The following is a 12,214-nucleotide window of genomic DNA, read 5'->3' as shown; positions in this document are numbered from 1 at the left end:
TTTATTAGGATTGGGTAGCGTATCCCCAATCGCCATGCTCGGCTTTGTTTTGTATTAAAAGTCTTATGGTCGAAAATTGTATTTTGATACTTAAAGGGTAATTTGGGTCGATGTGGGCCCCGCTTCATAAACATAATTTTATTAATAGAACGTGCTAGTTTTTATATATGGAACATGGGGTTAAAAGCGTTACGCCTAAATATGTCGGGAACTAGTCAAACATTTTCGCATTTAAAGACTTTCCGGACAGTCAGGTTTGGCGCGCCGCGCGGCCTATATGGCGCGCCGCGCCAGGTGGCAGTTCAGCAAATTTTTTATTTTTATTTTGTATTTTTACGTGGTTTGTTCGCGGGTTGGTTTGGGTTGTTACAAGTGGTATCAGAGCATGGTCTAAGGGATTTAGGTGACTTGAGATAGGTGCCTAGACTTAGACTTGTGTGTGCTTAAAGTGTTGCGGGACTTGTAGGATTACGGGTCGGAATGGGTTTAGTTAGTGCCTTGTTTATAGATTGACTAATGTGTATATTAGTAATGCGGATATTATTAATATATTATTGTGATGTGATAATAATTCTCGCGTGTGTTTATATCGCGTAGGATTTTGTTTGTGCTTTGTTTATGTTGCGGTTGCATATATCATCGAGCGAGGCGGTCGTTGTACTAACGAGCCGATACGGTGTGTATGCGTAATAAGGACTTGCAAACCTTATTACGGGTGCAAATCGTGTCTAGCAAGTGATGTACGATGAGTGTTTAGCAAGATGGGACGGTGTTATGCGTGTGGTTTATACGTTCGTGATCTAATCGTTTGCATTCCTTAGAATGAAAACGGAAGATGGATGCGGAATGAGTGAGCCTATTCACGAAGGGAAGGATGAGTTAACGTTAAAGATTGAGGCTGTGTTTGAATGATATGTCTCGATTTTCACCGGCAGAGTTAGAGAAGTAACCAAGGAGTTGGTCGAAGGACAAATGACGAAAGTGGTCCGAGACCAAGTGACTAAAGTTGTAAAGGAAGAGTTTGAAAAGAGGTTTCCCAAACCTCGAGGTAGCGATGATGAAGATGTACTTGCAAGGTTGGGATTACACGGTGCTCATGGTAAGAGGGCACGAAGTACGCCTGAAGGCGTCGGGAATGTGAAGAAGAAGAGTAAGAAGGGTTACAAGCTTACGTGCTTTAAGTGTGGGGAACGGGGTCATTTGGCACAAGATTGTACGGTAGTGCCTTTAGTCTCAAGCAGGTGTTTCATTTGCTGGATGGAGGGACACCGGAAGTCAGAGTGTTCAGAATCGCATGACGATCGGGTTAGGAGGTTAGAGCGCGAATATATGATGGGAAGTGGAGCACGGAAGCCCAACAGCGCTACATCAGGTACTTTTAGTACGAAATCATATGTCATTCGTTTGTAATAACATGCGGTATGTGCGTAAGTCTTAGCTAAACTTTATTCTCCGTTGGAGATAATTTGTAGCAAGCGGGCGGTTTGCGTTTATGGTTCCGGTTTGCTCTCAGCAGAGCGTATAAGTGGTGTGTTGTGCCTTGACTCTATGGTGTGAATCCTTGGGTGCTTATGCATTTTGATTGGTATCGGGTTGTTTTGTTCGAGTGAGACCCTTAAGGTCTCAATTGTGTTGTGCATGTTATTGATATGGGTGACGTTCCTAATGGAAGTACCCTATGGTGACTTTGGATTATCGGGCGAAGGGCGTAAGACTTGGCATAACCAAGCATTCCTTAGTATTTGGGAAATGTCTCTACCAAGCCATGGAAACGAGTTTTGGTGTTCGGATGTTAAGAGCGTGTTCGCTCTCGTGTTGAAGTTGATGAACCATGAGGTTCGACGGGTGGGATGAAACCCGAGAAATCGAGTGTTTTGGATCTCGATGTATGTTGGTAAAGGATTCTACGTGACGCGATATTAGGTGCCTCTTTTATACCTACTAGCGTGGTGTTCGACTCCTATTGTGTTGCGGTTACATTGTACTTAGGGTACCGAAGTGAAACCCTTAGGTTCATGAGTGATCGGGTGAAATTCGACAAACTAAAGCAATTGGATGATTGCGAGTGTATAGTTCGTGTAATTTGTGGTACACTTTTCGTTCGAAATGTTCAAGAATAGGTTAGGATCCTTGGTATGCTCAAAGTTGGAACAAGACATGGTGATGGGCCGTGCGAACCCAATTATTGGTAAAGTCTACCTTTGGTAGCATTGTACGGGTGTACGAGATGCGGTTATGGAACATGGTTCTAAGTGGGGGAGTTACACTCCCGCACGAGGAAGTTTTAGTGTGAGATTTCGGATGATGCTATTGGTAGATCCGAAAAATGTTGTCGAGACCTGGTTGGGTCGATTTGTGGTAGAGTACAATTTCGGATAAATTGTACTTATGGTTTGGATTTGAATCATCACCGAGGTGGTAACGTGGTAAATCTCGTTGAGAGATAATGGACGTGTTTGGCGAGCAAGGTGAAATCCTCCGGTTAAGGGAGGTGTGTGTCGGGTTCTCTTGTGGAGAATTATTGTTTGGTACCTATGTTTGGTATAGGTGGTTCTTGCTCAATTATGGTATGGTTGTTTGATGAAGCATGATCTTTAGGGTCCGCTGACTTCATCATGGGAATACGTGATTGGTGGAGCATGACTTTCGGGGTCCGCTGACTTCATCATGAGCGTGGTGTTATATCGGTGAAGCATGATCTTCGGGTCCGCTGACTTCATCCGGTGTTGTGATTGGTGGAGCATGACCTTCGGGGTCCGCTGACTTCATCAAGGGAGTAGTGTTATGTCGGTATGGTGTAACACTATCGGGAAATGCGAGTACCGGTGGGAAATGCGAGTACCATTCCTGTGTTGAGATTGTGGATCGCGTGTGTTTTCGGATTCACGATGACGCGTGTAGTTCGGTCATCTTATTGGAATGAATCTCGTGTAGTTCGGATTCATGGTGACTCGTGTAGTTCGGTCATCTTATTGAGGTAGTAATCTCGTTTGGTTTTGGATTACTAAGGCTCGTGTAGTTCGGCCAACCTCGATGTTGTGGAAGTGAATCTCGTGTAGTTCGGATTCACAAATGACTCGTGTGGTTTCGGTCATTGTATTGTGGAAGTGAATCTCGTGTAGTTCGGATTCACAAATGACTCGTGTGGTTTCGGTCATTGTATTGAGGAGTGAGTCTCGTGTAGTTCGGATTCACAATTGACTCGTGTAGTTCGGTCATTCCTCCGGGATAGTGACTCTCGTGTAGTTCGGATTCACTATGGTGCGTGTAGTTCGGCCATTCCCGATTGTTGTTGTGGTGAAGGTAGTGAGTCGCGTGTAGTTCGGATTCACTAGGGCGCGTGTGTTTTCGGCCAGCCTTCGTGTCGTGTGATCTATTGGTTGTTTGATACACCAATGTTAGGGTCGTAAGGACCATGTTGCGGGAACTATCGGTCGTTTTATACGTCGATGGTGGGGTCGTGAGGGCCATGTTGTGGGATTAGTGAGGCGATAGCCGTGTTTCGCTCACATGTTTGTTACGGGTGTGACGATGGTTGATTTCGTACACCTTGGGTTTTGCGTTTCCATAGTCGTTTTGGGCGCTATCGGTTCTAGCCGTTGGATTATGATGTTACGGTAGTTGTGTATTGGTCGTATGGCGCACTACAAGGGATGTTTAGTGATTGGTGTAATCCGTAAGGGTTCGTTTGGTTCGGTCTTCATCGTTTCGGGTTTTTGACCTTAGGTCGATATTTGGTTGTTTTTAGCCTTGTACTTGGAAAGGGTACACTATAGGGTTGATATCTCGGTTCGAGATTGATTGAGTTTCCCGATGTGAGGGATTGAGCATGGTTTTAGTGCTCGGATTGTGATTTGTTAAATCGCGTGTGACTATTTTGGTTGTTAGAGGTGATTCATTGGGAAGAGTTGCCTAGGAAAGTCGGATTGGGACGTATGTTTAAGGACCGTGGAGTGTGGTCCGTTTGGTTAAGTGACGAGGATCACGAGGACGTGATCGAGAGTTGTAAGACCCAAATATTTATCTTGTATACTTGTGTATTATGGTGTTCAAGGGTGTGGGTTTTATTGTATATAAATTAAAATGCAAAAGAAACTGTTCCAGTAGGATCGCGCGCCGCGCGGGTTTGGGGCGCGCCGCGCCATTTGGCGCTGACAGAATCCTTTGTTTTAATTGGTTTTAATGAAGGGTATTTGGGTAATTTCACTTGGGGCCAAATTTGTGAGCCATATTAGCTGGTTTGGATCAGTTTTGGATCATTTTCACATCCATTCATCACTCCCAACTATCTAGAGAGAGAGAGAGATTCTAGAGAGAGATTTAGGGTTTTGGTGAAGAAGGAGGCCGAATTGATCAAAAGCTCGAGATCTAAAGTTGTTCCTTTCGTTCCTAGCTACGTTGTGGTGGTATTGGTAAGCTCAAACTCCGAATTTCATCTATTTGATTTGATATTCAAGTTAGGGTTTGAGTTAGTTTGATGAAAAACCCTTTTAGATGATGAAATGGGTTTAGTGATGCTAGTAATTGGGTTTATTGTTAATTGTTGGTGGATTTTGGGTTGGTGAACTAATTGGCCATGTTTAGGACTTGAAATTGAGTTTAATCACTTAAGTTAGTGATTATGAAAGTATTGAAACCCATTTAAGGTTATTTGGTTGACTAATTGTGACTTTGGGTCAAATTAGGGTTTGGTGGTGATTATGACCCATTTGGCGATTTAATGAGGTTTATAAACTTGAAATGGATTAAGTTGAAGTATAAAACCAAGTTAAATGTGTTTTGGTGTCAAAACTTGTAAATGGTGAGATTTTGACCTTATGGGTCAAAATTAGGGTTTAAGTGTCAAAATGGGTATGACACGTGTTTAACACTTGATTTCGGGTTTAATTGGCGTATTAGGACCATTCTCACTTGTGTTGGTGATTATTGGTTAGTTTTGGGCACGGTTTGTACTTGGTAGTGCATTTGGGTCAAATTTGCACTAAGTGTCGAATTGGGTTGATTTGTGAATCCACTCTAAGTGTATTGTTGTAATTGTGATAATGGAATAGGTATTTTCCATTGGTGAGTTGCGGTTTACTCGGAAGCTTTCTTCAAGACTTCAAGGTGAGTGATAATATCCTATGTGCATATGTATGTGTAGGATGGGTGCGGGTCGGGTGAAGTGGTTCTCGGTTATAGAGCTCACTTCACATATAGGTGGATTTGATAGACTTGCGTTTAGATCCAATTGGCACGGTTGTGCGTTTTGGTTGACCACCTTTGGCGAGGTACACGTTTTGTGTGTACACTATCACACGTGATTGTGATGTGGATGATATAACCCCAATGGCGAAGGGTTTTGAGTTGGAGAAGTGAATCGCGTGTAGTTCGGATTCACGATGACGCGTGTAGTTCGGTCATCTTATCAAAATGAATCTCGTGTAGTTCGGATTCATGGTGACTCGTGTAGTTCGGTCATCTTATCAAAATGAATCTCGTGTAGTTCGGATTCATGGTGACTCGTGTAGTTCGGTCATCTTATTGAGGTAGTAATCTCGTGTGGTTTCGGATTACTAAGGCTCGTGTAGTTCGGCCAACCTCGATGTTGTGAAGATAGTAATCTCGTGTGGTTTCGGATTACTAAGGCTCGTGTAGTTCGGCCAATCTTCATTGTGGTATTTGGTTCTCGGTATTGGGTTAAGGTGTTAACCTTGTTCGTTTATATTGTTATATATTAATGTATTGTTGTGTTGTAGCTAACCCTCCGGGTGTAGCTATTTGGCGTTGTTCACATCGTCGTCGGTGAACTTATATTGTTGTTGTATCTTTAGCTCGTTGCTTAGAGATCGTACGGTATGCTTAGTGTAGTGCCTTATATGGATGCCTCGGTATGCGGTATTTGTTATTTTGTGGCGTGTCCATTTTATACATATATATGTATGTAGTATATTATCATTCAATAAGCGTTAGCTTACCCTCTCGTTGTTGACTCTTTTTATAGATTGCATGCGGATGGTGGCTCGGGTAAGCGCGAGGATTAGAGGACTTGCATAGTTTGCGTAGAAGGCTTGCTTTTGGATTTATTAGGATTGGGTAGCGTATCCCCAATCGCCATGCTCGGCTTTGTTTTGTATTAAAAGTCTTATGGTCGAAAATTGTATTTTGATACTTAAAGGGTAATTTGGGTCGATGTGGGCCCCGCTTCATAAACATAATTTTATTAATAGAACGTGCTAGTTTTTATATATGGAACATGGGGTTAAAAGCGTTACGCCTAAATATGTCAGGAACTAGTCAAACATTTTCACATTTAAAGACTTTCCGGACAGTCAGGTTTGGCGCGCCGCGCCAGGTGGCAGTTCAGCAATTTTTTTTTTTATTTTGTATTTTCACGTGGTTTGTTCGCGGGTTGGTTTGGGTTGTTACAGTTAAAACCTAATGTAAAATATTAAAAATAAATACAACTTAATTTAAAGCATAAAATAAATAACGATAATGAAATTGCAATAAATAAAAGTGCGATAAAATAAACTTGCGATAATTAAAAAATGCGATAATTAAAAGTGCAATTAAATACAATAACAATAAATAAAAGTACGATAATTAAAAGTGCAATTAAATATAAAAATAAAGGAATTATGCTTATTTAAACTTCCGTATTCATGATGTTTGACGTGTTGATTTTAGTTTATTCCCATGGGTTAATTGTTCTTTATCCTGGATTATTTAATATGTCCATACGGATTTGTCCATAATAGTCCATCAGTCATAAATATAAAGAGCGAAAGCCTTCGTCAAATTATTCTTATTCCCGAAGTTAAATATTCCAACTAATTGGGGATTCGAATTGTAACAAGGTTTTAATACTTTGTTTAATGAATACACCAGGTTATCGACTGCGTGTAAACCAAGGTTTTACTACTTTGTTAACAATTACACCAATTACCCTTGAATGTAATTCACCCCTGTTTCAACAAGTCTATTAACTATTAATCCAGTTCCGTGTCCGGTAAAATGAATAATTATTGGTATTTATAGATATCTCGCCCACCGTACCCAGTCAAGCGTATGTGGTTATATATAAATACGTGAAATTATAAGTTTGTATATTAAATTAACAAGGTATTGTTTAGTTAATATAAAACCCATTAATAGCCCATAGTCTAATTTCCACAAGTGTCGTTCTTATATCCAAACCCCAATTATGGTACAAAGCCCAATTACCCAATTTTAATATTTTTAGCCCAACATCATGATTACTTCGGTATTAAATAAGCATAATAATAACTTAGCTACGAGAGATTAAATTAAAAAGGTTGAACATAACTTACAATAATTAAAAATAGCGTAGCGTTACACATACAGAATTTCGACTTACACCCTTACAACATTTGCTAACATACCCTTATTATTAGGATTTAAAATTAAAATTAAAATTTAAAATATAAATTATATATATATATATAACGTATATAGATAGAAAGGATGGATATATTTAGGATATTTTTACGATCAGAATGCGCGAGCTTTTATAGGGATTTTTGTCCAGGGTTTCTCCGCGACTCGCGGCCCTTTTGTTCTTCAAACTCCGCAACTCGCGGAGTTCGTAAATCCAGCTCACAAAGGTTTGGCTCCTAGCTTGCCGACGGTTTATAATATATTATATAATATATAAATAATTATAAGAATTATTTAAATATTATATTATATTTATGTGCATAGTTGACTTGTAATTTTTAGTCCGTTGCGTCGAGCGTTGAGAGTTGACTCTAGTCCCGGTTCCGGATTTTTGAACGTCCTTGCGTACAATTTAATATCTTGTACTTTGCGTTTTGAATCTTGTACTCTTGTAATTTCGAGACGTTTCTTATCAATAATTGGAACCTCTTTGATTATATTTTGTACTTTTGAGCTTTTTGGTCGTTTGCGTCTTCAATTCGTCGAATCTTTCTTTTGTCTTCTCCTTTTATTATTTAAACGAATATCACTTGTAAATAGAACAATTGCAACTAAAAGCTTGTCTTTCTTGAGGAATATTGCTATGAAATATATGTTCGTTTTTAGCATTATCAATGATCTTCATGAAACTTGAAGATCTAGCCTTTTACTTTAAGGATTTTCAAGAACATTAATAATCCAAGCTTTCTAGCTTAGGGTTTCATTATTTTGTTGAAGATCTTAGCTTTTTAGCTTATGGTCTCATTACTTTTACTACATCTTAGCTTTCTAGCTTATGGTCTCATTAATCTTGTAAAGATCCAAGCTTTCTAGCTTAGGGTTTCTTAATACTTGAAGATCTAAGCTATTATTGTAGATCTCACTTACTTGAAAGTTTTTTATGATGATAAAAATCAAGTCTTCATCATCTCATATGATGAAGATGCATAAACTTGTGTCAAAAGGACAAAGGTTTAAGCTTTATTGTGTTTATGCAATAAAAAGACAACCTTGATGTTCAAAACTTGTAGAATATTAGCTTTTACTCTTAGTTGTGTGTTTATGGTTGAAACTTGGTCAAAGTGATGCTAAAACATCAAAGAGTTGTACACTTAAAGCTTACACGCATCAAGGATGAGAACCGTGATGAGCATCAAGCACTAAGAAACCCACCGGAGCACTTGTTTTCTGTTTTTCAGGGTCTGATCAGACTCCCCGGACTTATGGAAAATTTATTTTCAGATAGTTCGGTTCGAGTAGATGACTTTTTGTTCAAGAATCGCCTAAATCCGATATACGGTTTAGGATTTATATCCTTCCGAAAATCACTACGCCTTTGTAACGACGTGCTGAAAATTCTGACCTACTCGCGCTTGAACCGTCACCACGGTCAAACGACATCGAGTTAGGATATGAAAATTGGATAGCGGTACAAGGACTCATATATACGGAGCCTTAACCACTGACCACGCGTCTTTTCGATTTGTATAGAGGTCGTAGCAGCTGTCCGAAGTCAGCCTTTGTTTCGATCTCTATTCTTGTTGAAAACTTACTTTATCTTTTACGAATGATGATGATGATGATGATGATACTTAAGGCTTAACTTATTAACTTTTAAACTTTTGGTGACAATATACTGACCTAGTAACCTTTGACTTAGGTTGAGGATCTTTCGGATCGACTTACTACTTGCATACTTTTCATATCGACTTTACCGCACATTCACTGTGAGTTATAGCTTCTCTTTTTACTTTACTATTTTTGGGACTGAGAATACATTCGCTTTTTATGTTTTACATACTAGACACAAGTACTTATACTTTATATATGTGTGGGTGACATAACGGCACAAAGATTCCCCTTAGCTCGGTAACGTTTAACTATTGGTTTATGAACCGGTAGACGCGAATCTTAGATATGGATCCATAGGGTTTGACATCCCCACTCGGGCTAGTCACGCTAGCATTCAACGGGTGTTTAATACTTTGTAAACATACGCACTCGCCAAGTGCACTTTTAGGGGGTGATATATTACTTGCTAAGTTAGTTACCGGGTGCCCACGGATAAGCATATACTTTATCATACAGATTTGAGATACTGTTTTGAATACGAAATCTCGTGGTCTACATTACATTACTGATTACAAACAAACTATAGCTCACCAACATTCTTGTTGACATTTTAAGCATGTATTTCTCAGGTGCTTAGACGTTGTTGCTACCGCTGTTAGACTTGCTGTTATAGTCATGGTGTTATAGACTTGTGTTACAGACTCGCTATGTTAGACTTCTGCTGCATTGTTTAGTGATGTCTCAAGCACGAAACTTTTATTTTGCATTCACAACTTATGTTAATTTTGAATAATGGCTTTGTAATGACCTTTGTGTCACGTACTTATGTTAATGCTTTCTATTCGTAGAAGCCCGTTATCTTTGTAAAACATTTGACGTTGGTAAAGACGTCACCTTTTCATGAATGCAAAACTTGTTTTAAAACATCATGTAGTATTGTACCGTGTAATGGACCAGTTGTTGATGATCCGTACACGTTGATTTTGTACGGGGCGTCACAACTCGAGTCGAACAAACTGAGGCTGGTGTTCAGGAACTAAGGTCAGAGATGGAAGGACGCATGAACTATGATGATGTAGATAGGACTATCGTTGATACACCACTAAGGGTTCCAAAGCAACACCACCAAAACAGGCAGCCACCACCACATCACCCTAAAAATACTCAGTTTCAAGAACCACCACATCGTCCATATCAACCACCTATCCACCAACATCATCAACAATACTGGAACAACGAAGATGATCTATCATCTGACGACGATTTCCAAGAACCTCCCAACAGGGAGCGCAACCCAATAAGACAACATAATAGACAAGATGATTTTCGTTTGAAGGTTGATCTTCCATCCTTCAATGGAAATCTAAGCATTGAAGAGTTCCTTGACTAGCTTGCAGAGGTCGAGAGGTTTTTCGAGTTTGCTGACATACACAAAAATAAGCAGGTAAAATTGGTAGCCTACAGGTTGAAAGGGGGTGCCTCTTCGTGGTGGGAACAAAATCAAAGTCAGAGTCTTCGTTCTCGAAAACCACCAGTAAGCATGTGGGTGAAGATGAAAAGAATGCTAATGTCTCGATTCCTCCTACCAGATTATGATCAGTTTCTGTTCGAACAGTATCAAGCCTATAGGGGCAGAAGACTGTGGTAGAATATACGGCTGACTTCTTACGGTTAGCTTCAAGAAATAATTTAATGGAGACTGAAGGGCAGCAAATTTCTCGGTATTTGTATGGCCTGAAACTAGCCATTCGTGATAAGATAGGGTGCCAAGTTATATTAAGTCTGATAGAAGCCTGCAACTTAGCACGAAGGGCGGAGACGATGAGTACTCGGGGAAACTTTGGGAACTACAAGTACGGTTCGACGTCCTGCACACCCAAAAATCCTGACTCGGTGGCAACTAAAAGTAGACAAGCAGAAGCAGCTACTGAGAAAGATGCAGGAAAGAAACCCGTCATCAACACTTATAGTCGCGCTACAATGGATAAGTGTTATCGATGCAACCAAACAGGACATAAGTCTAATAATTGCCCCTAACGGAGGCCTGTTAATTGCACTCAGTATGAACAGGAAAAAGAAATAGTTGATACAGAGGAAGAGGAAGGTGTATACGAGCATGATGGTTACGATAATCACATGGCAGCCCTAGTGGTACGAAAGGTGTTACTCGCACCTAAAAAGGTGGATACACAACGAAACTTACTGTTCCGCACCAGGTGCACAATTGCTAACCATGTGTTTGATTTAATTATTGATAGTGGTAGTTGTGAGAATATCATATCTCAGGAATTGGTTCGCAAATTAAAATTGTCTATCGAGAAACACCCTGAGCCATATAGCATTGTGTGGATTATCGATGGCCCGTGAATCAAAGTAACTGAAAGGTGTCATGTCCCTTTATCCATAGGAAAGTTCTACAAAGATGAAGTCTTGTGTGACATAGTAGAGATGAATGCTTGTCATCTCTTATTTGGTAGGCCTTGGCAATTTAACCTACAAACAACGCATGATGGTAGGGAGAACGTTTACCGATTTGTTAAAGATGGAAAAAAGATCAAACTATTGCCATTACACTTCCGGCGCAACTCAGGGCAGAAAGAGAGTGAAAACTTATTGACTCTGGTTCAATCTGAGACTGAATTCATGGGTGACATTAAGGATTCTAATAAAGTGTTTGTGCTAACTGTGAAAGAATTTTTGATAACAGGTCAGGAAGAATTGACTTGCAGTGACCATGTCCCTAAAGTGGTCAAAGAATTATTGTCATAGTTCTCTGACTTGATGCCTGAAGAACTCACCGAAGATCTGCCACCTATGCGTGTGGACAGTCGAGCCATTAACAAAATCACAGTGCGATATCGATTTTCAATTCCACGTTTGGAGGACATGCTAGACAGATTATCTGGGGTGACCTTATTTACAAAAATCGACCTACGAAGTGGCTACCATCAGATATGAATAAGACCAGGGGACGAATGGAAAACAGCGTTCAAGACGAAACAGGGTCTCTATGAGTGGCTGGTAATGCCATTTGGCTTGAGTAACGCGCCTAACACATTCATGCGATTGATGAATCATGTGCTCAAGCCTTTCATTGACAGATTTGTAGTCGTTTATATTGACGATATTATGATATTTAGCTCTAATGAGAGTGATCACATTTCGCATATGAAACAGGTTTTGCTCGTTTTGCAGGAAAACAAGCTTTACATTAATACAAAGA

The sequence above is a fragment of the Rutidosis leptorrhynchoides genome, chromosome 2, assembly GCF_046630445.1.
Source record: "Rutidosis leptorrhynchoides isolate AG116_Rl617_1_P2 chromosome 2, CSIRO_AGI_Rlap_v1, whole genome shotgun sequence".
Lineage (NCBI taxonomy): Eukaryota > Viridiplantae > Streptophyta > Magnoliopsida > Asterales > Asteraceae > Rutidosis > Rutidosis leptorrhynchoides.
Note: the sequence above shows the minus strand (reverse complement) of the source record.